The following is a 15,038-nucleotide window of genomic DNA, read 5'->3' as shown; positions in this document are numbered from 1 at the left end:
GCAATAGCTAAAGAGTTGATGTTATATGCCTGTGTAGATATATGCTTTCATTTGCTCTAAAGTGTGTAAGGACAATTTCCTGCCTTCATCATGAGGAATGCAAAGCCACCTGATCTAAAACCCCTGACCTCTTGGTTCCCTTCCTACATGTTTTTGCAAGGAAGTCTATTGTGCTTGGAAAGTTAGGCATTCAAGACTTTTCTTAGGTCTGTAATGCACTCTCTGAAATCATTCCGGAGAATGGGGAGTTGATTAGGGTGATGCATTTGAAATGTCAGAGGTCTTTCTATCTTACTGAAAGGAGTCAGGATCTTTGACAGATATGCTCAGAGGTAATGGAAATGGAAGCAGCTTTGTGGAAATCCTTAAAAACCACCTCCGTTATTCAGGTTTTTAGTCCCCCCCACCCCCTGCACCATGGATTAGACAACACAAGTAATACATATAAATCCATGAGGAAATATATATTTATGTATATCTAAGGTCTAATTACATGCTTTTTAAAAAATACCTGTATCTTGCCTAACTTTGCATGTAATGGCTAGAACACTTCTTACCCCATTTTGTTTTTACATTTGAAGGACTAATTGGTAATGTTAGAATTCTTTAAGGAACCACTGATTCTCTTTATTTAACAAATATATACTGTGTCCTATGTGGCAGACAGACATTAAGGGGGGGGTCCCATGATCTTCATTTTCTGGTGTTTATGCCATTATGTGATCTCTTTTGCTTGAATGTGGGTAGAACCCATTCTTACCAAACTTGGGTTTGGCTGCTCATGACTCAAAATCCAGTACTCGAAAGACAAGTGTTGGTAAAAAAGGAAAGATTGCTTTGTTCAGGAAGCCGGCAACCTGGGGAGAATGTGTACTCATGTCTGAGAACCAATTCCGAAGATTCTGCTCGACCATGAAGGAAAAGGAGTGAAGGAGAGCTGCCATTGTGGCTCAGGAGGTTAAGAACCCGACTAGTATTCATGAGGATGAAGGTTCAATCCCTGGCCTTACTCAGTGGATTAAGGATTTGGTGTGACCCCAAGCTGCTGCACAGGTCACAGATGCGACTTGGATCTGGCATCGCTGTGGCTGTGGTGTAGGCCAGTAGCTGTAGCTCTGATTCGACTCCTAGCCTAGGAATGTTCATATGCCGTGGGTGTTGCCCTAAAAATGAAAGAAAATAAAGCCAAAAAAACAAAAAAGGAGAAAGGATGCTAAAAGCAGGTATCATTTAGGGAGGGGGAGAAAGGGGCAGAGTTTGTCATTTTCCACTGTGTGAAGACGGCCAGCTCTAAGGTTCTCCTTTTTTTTTTTTTTTTTTTTTTTTTTTTTTTTTTTTTTGTCTTTTTGCCATTTTCTTGGGCTGCTCCCACGGCATATGGAGGTTCCCAGGCTAAGGGTTGAATCAGAGCTACAGTCACCGGCCTACGCCAGAGCCACAGCAACTCTGGATCTGAGCCGTGTCTGCAACCTACACCACAGCTCATGGCAACGCCGGATCGTTAACCCACTGAGCAAGGGCAGGGACCGAACCCGCAACCTCATGGTTCCTAGTCAGATTCATTAACCACTGCGCCACGATGGGAACTCTGAGGGTTCTCCTCTTCTTACGCTACCGTGGTCACAGAGCCCAATAACAAGACTGCTGGAGGAAAGGTCTGGTTACCCTTCAAGTACCTTTTGGCTATTTTCCCTTCCTTCAAATTAAGAAAAGAACCAAGATGTTAAACAAGGTAAGAGTAAGAATGAAGGCTTTGGAAACATGCATAAGTCTGAAGGTCCTAGAATTTTGCTAGCCAGTGTAGAGGTTAGAGATTAAAGTATAACTAGATTCTGGAGTTCCCGTTGTGGCTCAGTGGTTACCGAATCTGACTAGGAACCATGAAGTTGCGGGTTCGATCCTTGGCCTTGCTCAGTGGGTTAAGGATCTGGCGTTGCCGTGAGCTGTGGTGTAGGTTGCAGACATGGCTTGGATCCCGTGTTGCTGTGGCTCTGGTGTAGGCCCGTGGCTACGGCTCTGATTAGACCCCTAGCCTGGGAAACTCCATATGCTATGGGAGCGGCCCTATTAAAGACAAAAAAAAAAGGTATAGCTAGATTCTAAGGCCAGCAGGTCACTTACACTGTGACTTGCTTCCAACTACAGAATGTAGCAAAAGTTATGGGATGCAGGTTATTGTGTACATGATTATGTCTCATAAAATAGTAATGTCCATCTTGCTGGAATCTTTCTCACTCTGAGTAAAATGAGTGGATATTTTTTTGGAATATTACATGGCAAAGACTTGTGGGAAGTCCCTAGAACTGAGTGGTGTCTGTTCTTGCTGAACAACTAGCAAGAAACCAAAGTCCTCTTTCTGTATCTACAAGGAACTAAATTCTGTCGACAACATGTATGTTGCATCACATACTGGAGGTGCTGTAGGTGCAAGCAGTGTCCTCTTACTTCTTCCCAAAGAAATGGATGGAAGTTATAAATAGCAGTGTTTCCCCCAAAGGGATAATTGTTTCTATCCTATGTAACATGCATTCTATTGACCTTTACAGATGGATCTGGAATTTGATAAAGACAGATTAGACATACCTCAACATCACTAGTGCAAAATGAGGTGTTTTTGACACATTAACTGAAGTCTTCAAATACATGATATTTTAAAGAGTAAATCTGTAATAGAGTATAATTGAATACAGAGAATTATGTACCTGTAATTGATTAATTTTGTAACCATCTTTTATTGTAGGAAGAATGCTTTATACTCAGGTAAGTAACTATATTGTTTTTACTTGTTGAAAATGTTAACTCTTAAGATACTCTGATTTTTAGAAGATGAAATGTGCATCAACAAACCACAGCAAACATCACACTTGCTGAAGTGTGATGAAGACATTTCTTCAGAGAAAATAGTCAAAAAATGACTATAAGGAAGGCAATAGTCCATAGGTATAAGACCAAGAAAAATGTAAGTATGTCTAGTCTGGCCACTTCTATTTAACATTGTACTGGGAGTTCTAGCTGGAACAATTAGGCAAGGAAAGTAAAAGACATCCAAATCAGAAAGGAAGAAGGAAAATTGAGTTTGATGATTAAAAGGTCGTACATATAAAATAATCTGCAGGGTACCACAAAAATTTGTTAGAACTAATAAATTTGATAAACTTGCAGGACAAAAAATCAACATACATACATTTATTCCATTTTTATACACTTACAACAAAGTATGGAAAAAGGGTTCTAAGAAAACTACCATTGTCAATAGCATAAATTAATAATGTACTTAGGTGTAAATTTAACTTGGGAGGTAAAATACCTGTACACTGAGAGCTATGACACATTGATAGAAGAAACTAGAGGTAATACAAATAAGTGGAAAGATATGCCATGTTCATGATTGGGAGAATGAATATTGATAATACGCCCTTACTACACAGAGTGCTCTAAAAATTCAAAGCAATCTATGTGAGAAGTCCATTGGCAGAATTCTGTAGCATTTTTTCACATAAATAGGAAAAAAAATCTTAAAAATCACATGGTACCACAAAGATCTTGAATAGGCAAAGTGCTCTTGACCCAGATGAACAAAGCTGGAGGCATCACACTTCATGATTTCAGGCTATATTACAAAGTTAGAGTTATTGAAACAGTGTGGTATAGGCATAAAAACAGACATATAGACCAATGGAACAGAATAGGGAACCCCAAAATAAACCCATGCATATATATATATATATATATATATATATGTTTTGCTTTTTAGGGCTGCAGGCTGCACCTGTAGCATATGGAGGTTTCCATGCTAGAGGTCCAATTGGAGCTGCAGCTGCTGGCCTGCACCACAGCCACAGCAACGCAGGATCCGAGCTGCATCTGTGGCCTACAGCACAGTTCACAGCAATGCCTCATCCTTAACCCACTGAGTGAGGTCAGGGATCAAACCTGCATCGCCATGGTTGTCTGTCAGCTTTGTTACCACTGAGCCACAATGGGAACTCCTAGTCAGCTAATCTTTGCAAGGATGCTAAGAATAAAAGTGAGAATACAAAATGAGAAAAAAATAATCTCTTTTAGTAAATGATGTTAGGAAAACTGGATATTCACATGTAAAAAAGTGAAATAGGACTCATACCATACACAGAAATAAATTGAAAATGATCTAAAGACAAACATATAACCTGAAATTGTAAAATAAGTGAAAAAAAAGAAACTTAGGGAAAAATATCTCAACGTTGGTCTTAACAAGGATCATTTGGAGATAATACCAAAAGCACGAAAAATAAAATCAAAGATACACAAGTAGAATCACATCAAACTAAAAACTTCCAGCCCAGCAAAAAAAGAAAATCGACAAAATAAAAATGCAACCTCTGGAATGGTAGAAAATATCTTATATATCATAAGAGATTAATATCCAAAATAAATAAGGAACTCATACAACTCAAGAGTAAAAATACAAATAACATGAGTAAGGAATTGAAAGACATGAATAGACATTTCTTCAAAGAAAATAGTCAAAAAAAAGGAGACTGTAAAGAAGGCAATAGTCCATAGATATATGAAAAAGTGCTCAGCATCACTAATCACCAAAGAAATACAAATAAAAACTACAATGAAATATTATCTCATAACTGTTAGGTTAGCTTTTATTTAAAAACAAACTAAAAAATCCCCAACTGTTGATGAGGATATAAATAGAAGGGAAACTTGGTACCATGGTGGTGGGAATGTATATCCATTATGGACAACATTGTGGAGGTTCTTCAAAAAAAATCAAAGTAGTGCATTCCCTTTGTGGCTCAGTGGAAATGAACCCAACTATTATCCATGAGGACATTAGTTTGATTCCTTGCCTTGCTCCATGGGTTAAAGAACTGGTATTGCTGTGAGCTGTGGTATAGGTTGCAGATGTGGCTCAGATCTGGCATTGCTGTGGCTGTGCTCTAGGCTGGCAGCTTTAGCTCCAATTCAACCCCAGCCTGGAACTTCTATATGCTGCAACTGCAGCCCTAAAAAAAAAAAAACCAAAAATTAACATATGACACATCAGTTCCACTTCTGGGTTTTTTATCCAAAGGAATTGAAATAAGGAATGCCAAAGACATCGCTGCATTCCTATGTTCATTGTAGAATTATTCAAAGTAGCCAAAATATGAAAATATCCCCATGTCCATGGACAGATGAATAAAGAAAATGTGGCATAGTCATACAATGGAATATTATTAAGCCTTAAAAAATAAATCTTTTGTGTGTATGTGATAATGTGGATAAACTTAACAGTGAAATAAGCCAGATGTAGAAAGGCAAATTTTGTATGGTCTGATATATATGTGGAATCTAAAATAATCGATCTCATAGAAGTAGATTGTAAAATGTTGGTTTGCCAGGTTATGGGGAGAGGGGGAAAAAGGGAGGTGATGGTCAAAATGTGCATAGTTTTTGTTATGCAAGAAATAAGTTCTTATAACATAGTAGACATCTAGAACTTGTTCTTTAGTTACCAATACTGTACTGCATACTTAAAGTTTAAGATGGTCCTTCTTCTGCTAAGTGTTCTACTATACACATACAGAAACACATAACAATAGCAATATGGTAGATGAGAAGAAACATTGGGAAGTAATGGATATGTTTATGGCCTGGATGATGGTGATGGTTTCATGGATATATACTTATCTCTAAACTCATTGCATACATTAAATATGAATGGCTTTTGGCCTGTCAAACATACCTCAATAAGATAGTTTATAAAAAAAGGATTATCAATCTTCAACAGATATCATAAATTCTGTATCTGTTGAAATCATCAGGACTAAAAAGGAATAAAGACATTCTCACACAAAGGACAGCTAAGAAGTTTTGTTGCCAGAAAAATCTCCCCTTAAACAGTAGCTAAAGGGGTGAAAGTGGAGAATCTCCTTAAAGGCATTAGTGAGGACCAGTAGTGTATCTCAACTAAATGCTAACATGCTGGGAGATGTAGTTTACATGTGTGACCACCACCCCCAGCAAAAAATTTTTTGGAAAGCTTTTTGCCCTTCTCAATACCACATGTAAAGTGCTCTTTACAAAACAATGATGTCTTTAGCCCCTTCTGTTGCAAACACATTTTCCAGCTAGTGGTTTTTCTTTTGATTTTCTTTTTCTTTCTTTTTTTTTTTTTTTTTTTTTTGCTGTTAAGTAGAAAAATGTGCTACATATTTATGTAGCTAGATTTTTGTCTATTTCACTTTTGTGTTTAGAACACTTGCAGTCATTGGAAAATGAGATCCTGAATGTACATCTATATATGCTGTATTCTCTAATCATTTTAGTTTTGTTGTTTCCATTTAGTATTTTTAATTGATCTTTATTTCTGTGTATAGTGTGAAGTAGAGAAATCAATTTTATCTTTCTGAAATTGATAAATTGTCCCAGAAAAACATAATACAAACAAACTTCTTTTACGTACATTTAAAAAATTCTGCTGTGTAGCACTGGGAACTATGTCTGGTTTCTTATGATGGAGCATGATAATGTGAGAAAAAAGAACGTATACATGTAGGTGTAACTGGGTCACCATACTGTACAGTGGAAAACTGAAAGAACCCTGTAAACCAGCTATAATGGAAAAAAAATAAAAATCATTATATCAAAAAATACCATTTTTATATGCAAAATTCCTCTCTAGGAAATTTGAATTTTCTTTCACTGATCTGTTTAACACTAAGGTTATTATTATTTTTTAATATTTGAAAGCAAAGTCAACTTTTTATAAATCTTTTATTTCAAAACAGCCTTTTTTAGCCTATATACTTAGTTTTCCATATATACATATATATATATATATATACTTTGTTCCCAGTTATTTTATATAAGTGATTTAGCAAATGATGTTTTTCCTGTGTGTATATATATATTTTTACCAAATTACTGAAGTCCTATATGAAACTATTACCATATAATTATCATGTAAAAATTACTTTAAAGCATTCTCATTGACTATAACTTTTTTCTTGTTTTTTGATTTTTGTGATACTTCAAATTATCTCTTCCTTTGGATTCTATGTGTTATGTTTGCTTTTATTTTTATGTTGCAAAATGATCCACATACTCTATCACATATTTCTTGCCAGTGATTCGTGAGTTTGAGTAGAGATTTATGAGGTCCTTCCATTTTCACAAAATCTGAGTTTTTAATGTTTTTCTTGATTATCTTACTGTTCAAATTTATGCTGGTAGAGATAAATGGAGAACTGCTATAAGTTTTATTATCTACTCAGTCATCTAGAGGTGCAGGTGGCTGGAGAGGAGGAGGAAGTTGCAGGCATTCACATCCAGAGACCACTCTAAACCATGGATTTGCTGAACTCAGTATATCTGGTGCCCATTCTTTGCATACTATCTCATGTTCTTTACCATTTATTCTAGACCATACTCCTGCTTGATCAGGCTACATCTAGACTTCTGCTGGGCTTTTACTTGATGTGAACTCAGTAGCCCTACATTTTTCCACTGGAGGTTATTTTAAGTGATATTTGCAAACCGTCACACTAAGCGAGCTTCTGTGTATGTGTCCCCTACCTTTGACCCTTTGACCTCTCCCTTCTAAAATAGAGTGTATTTGTGGGGTTTTGTCTGCTCCTTTTCCATACATACCTACATATATATATGTAGGTATGTATGTATGTATATATTTTTTTTAACCAACTTTAGATTACTTTCTAGAAAAACTACATGTGAATGCACTCTTGATATCCTCCTTTGATCTTGTTCCAACACTATGTAAAGAAATTCTCTGATTTCTTCTGTTACCCCAGGAATGGTCATGTGGAGGCCTGCTCAAAGGTCTGTGCTTCCAACCGTTACTTTCTTAGAGGAAATCTTCTTTTATTTTATACCAAATAACCAAACGTCTTATACCTTCAACATTTTGCCCTAAGAGATCCACAAGCTCACTAGCATTTTTCATATTACACTGACTTTGGAAAGGTTTTCTGTCTTTTTTCTCTTCATCTAGCTGTGCAGTGGTTGCTTTAACCCATTCTTAAAACTGCAACCACCACCACAATTGCTGTATATTGGAGATAATCTATTGTTTCTCAAACTGTTTTCACTGTTATTCACTTCAAAGAGGAATTTTTAGATACAGTGTCCTAATTGGCATGAAATTTTAATGCCACAGATATACTGTATATCTGATTAGGTAATCTGACAGTTTTTAGGGCCACAATCCACTGTGAATTCTAGGTTTGTGTTACCCTTCAAGAACAAACTTTTACCTCCATAGTCACAATATTGCCCACATTGAGACTATGGTATAATTTCTTGTACCAGATGATTTATTACTTATTTCGTATTTATAATATCTTGTGTTTCATTGATTATTTCTGGATGTATGGCTGGCCATTTCTCTGATGATAGATTAATGTTAAACTATTCCTATATAAATTAGCTTATAAATTTTGCCTTCCAGTTGCCTAGACAACAAATACTGTCCTTTTGGCTCTTCTCATGCTTGGTTTCCCTTTCTAATTCATTCACCACACACACTTGAGAACCCAACTAGGAGAAATGAGCAGTGTGAGAATGCTGAATGGCTGATACTTCCTCATGCCATGTGGAAAAAGCTGTGTCTGGAAATATAATGCGATTTTCAAATGTTAATCACTTTTTATTTTCCTTCATGACTACCTAATACCTCTGGAATCATGCTTAAAAAAGATGAAACTACCTGTCTCTTTTGTGGGAGTGGTAGGGGTGGAGTCCTTTCTGTCCTAATGATTTCTACAGTTTTAATTATGAAGCAGTGATCCTTCTAGCCATACTCATTTACATTCTAAACCTGTGTCTTTTGTTACTTGCTTTAATTAAAAAGTAATCATATACAGGAGGCATGTTTTCAATGCATGATCCTATTTTCAGTGATTCGTGAGTTTGATTAGATATTTATGAGGTCCTTCCTCATAATCTCTGTGGCTTCTATTGAACATGAATGGACAGCTGACTTGGGGTTGGCATCTAGTCATAGGCTGGTTAATTAAATTACCTATTGAGCATGTGAGCTGAGAATAAAGACCAGAGTTAGGCAGTAGTGGAGGAGGAGGAGTTGGGAGGGGAAAAAAGAAAGAAGGAAACTGATGGAGAAGAAGAAAAACAAGAAAAATTATTTCATAATGGAAGAAATGATGCTAACAAAAATAAGTGGAAAGAACATAATCTCACAATAGAAAACACATTAAAATGGACACGATATAATGAAAAACTCAGTACATTGTATAATTTTCCTTATTTCACAGTGATCTCTTAATAACTTCAACTCTTACAGGAGTAAGCTCTACCTAATATTTAGTCCAAGAGTGATAAGAGTTGATAGACTTATATATTTCAAAACCTGAGATAGAGATAACCAAAAAACCAATTCCTTTGCTCTTGCTTTGCCTTGACATAGGTCAACTTACTCCAGTAACAATCGGTGATTTCATATAAATGAATCATGTTGATTGACAACTACATATGCCTTTGTAATAAACAACAGTCACATTAAGAATTAATAGATGTCATTTAATTGATTGACAAGTCTTTCAAAACATTAGACTCATGAGGGAAATTAATGTCAATTTTTATTCTATTATTAAAAGACCGTCAAACTGAATTGGCAGTTAAGTCTGTGCTGGTAGGACTAAAGTGGAAAGTTCAGCTTCTTTTTGACCATGACTGTACTTTAGGTATGACCAGGACATATTATAAGATGCCCCTGGAAAAAACAAAAGGGTCTAAACCAGGGAGAGTGGACAACTCTGTAACATCATCCACACACTTACACACTGCTGTGGTCTTATATCAAATATAATTTCTGCCACTAATGTTTCAGGTATGACTATGCATACACTAAGTAAAACCCATGGGCAATTATGACACATACACCTCCTGAGACACTGAAATTATAAAAAGTCCAGTCTTGGGGTTCCTGTCGTGGCTCAGTGGTTAATGAATACGACTAGGAACCATGAATTTGTGGGTTCAATCCCTGGCCTCGCTTGGTGGGTTAAGGATCCAGCGTTGCTGTGAGCTGTGGTGGAGGTTGCAGATGTGGCTTGGATCCTGCATTGCTGTGGCTCTGGTGTAGGCCTGCAGCTGTAGCTCCAATTCGACCCCTAGCCTGGGAACCTCCATATGCCAAAGGAGCAGCCCCAGAAAAGGCAAAAAGACAAAAAAAAAGTCCAGTCTTCATAAATGCATTTTTCAGTTAATGTTAAATGAGTTCTTGCCCAGGTTTTTTTCCTTTTAGGGTTTAGGTGTGTTGGGAGTTGAGATTTGACTGAATAGCCTTCAAAAACCATTTTTTATTGATGTGTATTTGACATATACCTTTATATTAGTTTCAGGTGTACAACAAAATAATTCAATATTTGTATACATGGCCAAATGATTACCACAATAATTCTAGTTGCCATCTGTCACTGTATGAAACTACAAAATTCTTCTTATGATAAGAGCTTTTAAATATTCTCTTAGCAGTGTTCAAATATATAATACAATGCTATTGACTATAGTCAGCATGCTGTACATTATATCCCCATAATTTATTTTATAATTGAAAGTTTGTATCTCTTGATTCCTTTTACTCATTTTTTTCCATTACCCAGTTCCCCTCCTTCCAGGCAAGCATCAATTTATTCTCTGTGTCTATGGGTTCTTCTTCTTCTTTTTTTTTTATATTCCACATATAAATTAAATCATGCAATATTTGTCTTTTTCTGACTTACTTCACTTAACATACTATCCTCTAGGTTCATCTGTGCTACTGTAATGGCAAGGTTTCATTGTTGTTGTTTTTTTAATATCTGACAATTATTCCATGGTGTATATACACCACATCTTCTATCAATCCATGCATTGATGGACTCTTAGGCTGTTTCTGTATCTTGATTATTATAAATAATACTTCAATAAATATAAGGTTATTGTAAATAATACTGTGATAAACATAAGGTGCACATATCTTTTCAAATTAGTGTTTTCATTTGCTTCAGTTAAATACCTAAAGGTGGAATTCCTGGATAATATGGTAGTTTTATTTTTAATTTTTCAAGAAACTTCCATACTGTTGTTTCCTGAAGGCTGTGAAAATTTATATTCCCACCAAAATTTCAGGAGGATTCCTCTTTCTTCTCATCCTTGACAAATCTTATTTTTTGTCTTTTTGTGAATAGCAGTTCTGACAGGTGTGAAGTAATATCTCCTGGTGGTTTTGATATGCATTTCCCTGACTATTAGTGATGTTGAACATCTTTTCATGTGCCTATTGGCCATCTGCCTGTCATCTTTAGAAAAATGTTTATTCAGATCCTCTGGCCATTTTAAAATTAAATTTGTTGTTACTGAGTTGTGTGAGTTTTTTATATCTTGAACATTAAACCCTTATCAGATACGTGTTGTGCAAATATCTTCTCAAATTCAGTAGGTTATCTTTTCATTTGGTTAATGCTTTGCTTACCTGTACAAAAGCTTTTTAGTTTAAAATGTAATCTTATTAGTTTATACTTTTGTTGACCTTGAGTTTGGACTCAGATTCAAAAAAATCATCTCCAAGACCAATGTCCAGAAGTTTAACACCTATGTTTTCTTCTAGGAATTTTATGGTTTCAAGTATTACATTCTAGTCTTGGATTCAATTTTTTTTTTCTTTTGCCATGCCTGTGGCATATGGAAATTCCCAGGCCAGGGTTGAACCTGTGCCACAGCAGTGGCCCAGACTACTGCAGTGAAAACGTTGGATCCTTAACGTGCTGCAGCACAAGAGAACTCCATTGAATCCATTTTGAGTTTTTTTATAAGGTAAGATTTTTTTTGTGTGTGGCATCTTTAGGGTTTTCTATGTATAAAATCATGTCCACAAATCGTAACAGTTTTACATATTCCTTTTCAATTTGGATGGCTTCTATTTCGTTTTCCTACCTAATGGCTCTGTTTAGGACATTCAATATTAAATAAAAATGATGAGAGTGGGTGTCTGATCTGAAAAGAAAAATTTTCAGCTTTTTACCACTGAATATAATGTTAGCTGTGGGCTCGTCATTTATGTCTTTCATTACGGTGAAGTACATTCTTGTTATACTTACTTTTGTTGAAATATTTTTATCATAAATGTGTCTTGAATTTTGCCAAGTGCTTTTTCTGCATCTATCGAGATGAACGTATGATTTTTTTATCTTTCTTTGTTAATGTGGTGTACTATGTTGATTGATTTGCAGAGGTTAAACTATCCTTGAGTCCCAAGAGTAAGTCCTATCTCACAATTGTGTATGAATCTTTTAATGTACTGTTAAATTGGGTTTATTAGTATTTTGTGGAGAATTTTTTCATCTATATTCATCATGGATATTGGCCTCTGTAACTTCCTTTTTTCTTTCTTTTTTTGGTGATGGTGGTGGTTTTGTCTGATTTTGGTATCAGAGTTGTATTCTTTTTTTTTTTTTTTTTTGACCTTGAAAAATCAGTTGGAAGCATTCCCTCCTCTTCAAACCTTTGAAGAATTTGAGAAGGATAGGTGTTAAATGTTTGACTGTTGGGTAGAATCGACCACCTGGTCCTAGATTTTTGTTAGTTGGGAGGTTTTTTTATTATGCATTCACCTTTCTGAGTCTATTCAGATCTTCTATTTCCATATGATTCACTTCTGGAAAACTGAATATGTGTAGGAATTTATTCATTGTTTTCTAGGTTGCCCAGGTACAATTTTTCAAGAATAAATGTTCATAGTAATCTTTTAGGATAATTTGTATTATTTTGGTATCAATTATAATTTTTCCTCTCATTTTTGATTTGATTTGAGCCCTCTCTCTTTTTTTCTTAATGAGTCTAAAGTTTGTCATTTTTCTTTATATTTTCAAAGAATCAACCTTAGTTTAACTGATCTTTGTCCATTGTCTTTTTAATCTCTCTATCACATTTATTTCTGCTCTAATCTTTATTATTTCATACCTTTTACTTTGAACTTCATTTGTTTTTCTTTTTAAAATTTCTTTAGGGGTAAATTTAAATTGTTTGAGATTTTTCTTGTTTGTGAAGCAGGCCTGTGTAAACCTCTCTCTTAGAATTGCTTTTTTGCATCCCATAGTATATGGTGTGTTGTATTTTCATTTGTCTTAAGGTATTTTCTGATTCCTCTTGTTGACTCTTTGGTCGTTTATTCTCTATATATTTGTGATTTTTTCCAGTTTTCTTCTAGTAATAGATTTCTACTTTCATATGATTTTGGTGTAAAAAATTCTTGATGTGATCAATCTTCCTAAATTTATGGGGATATGTTTTGTAGCCTAATATAAATGATATATACTGGAGAATGTTTCATTTCCCATTAGAAGAATGTATACTCAGCTGCTTTTGAATAGAATGTTCCTTATACATTCATCTCATCTCATGTGTCCTTTGAGGCTAATCTTTTCTTACTGATATTCTGTCTGGACAGCTTATCCATTGATATCAGTGGACTATAAAAGTCCCCTGCATATTGTTGTAGCCAAGTTCTCCATTTAGGTCTTTTAATATTGTATTTACGTTTTCCTCTGTTGGGTGCATAAATATTTTAAAACATTATGTCTTCTTGTTGGATTGACCTATTTATCGTTATGTAAAGCCTATGTTAGTGTTTTATTAGGCTGTCTTAAGGTCTACTTTATCTAGTGTAAATATAGCTACCCTAGTTTTCCTTTGGTTTGGATTCACATGAAACAGTTTTTCTATCCTTTTATTTTCAGTCTGGATGCATCCTTGCATCTGAAGTGAATCTCTTGTAGGCAGTATATAGATGGGCCTTTTTTCCCCCTCTATCAATTCAGCATGTCTTTGAACAGCAAATTTCATTTTAAATACATTTAATGATTAGTAGGTGTGTACTTATTGCCATTTTGTTAATTGTTTTCTGGTGGTTTTTGCACTTCTTCACTGTTCCTTCTTATCTTTCTTTTCTTGTGGTTTAATGAATTTCTACATTGTTATGCATAAATTTCTTTTGCTTTATCCTGTTTGTATCTACTACAGGTTTTTGTTTTGAGTTTCCTGTGAGGCTCATATATAACATTTTACATACGTAGATAGATAGCAAGTTAAGTTTGACTGTATTGTAAAGCTCTCCATTTTTCTCCCTCCCCTATGTTTTATGTTTTTGATGTCACATTTCACATCTTTTATTTTTGGTATTCCATTAACTAATTGTTTAGCTGTAGTTATTTTTACTACTTTGTCTATTTCCCTTTATATTTGCTCTACAAGTGATTTATAAGTGACCTAATTTTGCTGTATATTTACCTTTACAAGAGACAGTGTTACTTTCATATGTTGTCTTATTACTAATTAGTGCTCTTTTCAGCTAAACAAGAATCTCTTTAATATTTCTTACAAGACCAGTTTAGTAGTTTTGAGCCCCTTTAGCTTTTTCTTATTTGGAAAAATATTTATCTATCATTTTTGAATGATAATCTTGTGGGGTTAGAAGTTTTTTGTTTGTTCATGTTTTTCTTTTCAAAATTTCAATACCATGCCACTCTCTAATGGCCTGCAATGTTTATTAGAAATATGCTAGTTTTATGGGGGTTTCCTTAAACATAACAAGTTATTTTTTTCTTGCTGCCTTTAAGAGTGTCTCTTTAACTTCTGACATTTTAATCACATTGTATCTTAGTGTGAGACTCTGTGGGTTTATCTTGTTTGGAACACCTGGGATTCCTGGATCAAAATGTCTATTTCCTTCCTTAGGCTAGGAAAGTTTTCAGCCATTATTTCTCTAAATACATTTTCTGTTATTTTCTCTCTCTCTCTTCTCCTTCTGGGATCCCTAGAATGCATATGTTACTATATTTGTTGTTGTCTCATTGGTACTTTAGTTTTCTTTTTGCTGCTCTGTGTGAGTTCCACTTCCCTGCCTTCCAGATAACTTATTTTTTATTTTACCTCATCTACTCTGCTGTTGAACTCCTCTAGTGTATTTTGCAGATCAATTATTCTTCAGGTCTGTGACTTCTCTTGGGTACTTTCTATCTCTCTAATGAAGTCTACACTGTGTT

At 35.1% G+C, this 15,038-nt stretch overlaps 1 long non-coding RNA gene across 1 annotated transcript in view; it reads left to right on the top strand.

The window, feature by feature from the left end:
• Positions 1-15,038, top strand: part of LOC110256694 (uncharacterized) — a 329,328-nt gene that overhangs the window by 112,137 nt on the left and 202,153 nt on the right. The window lies entirely within an intron of this gene.

The sequence above is a fragment of the Sus scrofa genome, chromosome 14, assembly GCF_054392235.1.
Source record: "Sus scrofa isolate SSC_HxYL_T2T_F1_AM1 chromosome 14, Sscrofa_HxYL_maternal_Yorkshire_Landrace_v2.0, whole genome shotgun sequence".
Classification (NCBI taxonomy): Eukaryota; Metazoa; Chordata; class Mammalia; order Artiodactyla; family Suidae; genus Sus; species Sus scrofa.
This window is presented reverse-complemented; position numbering and strand designations above follow the sequence as displayed.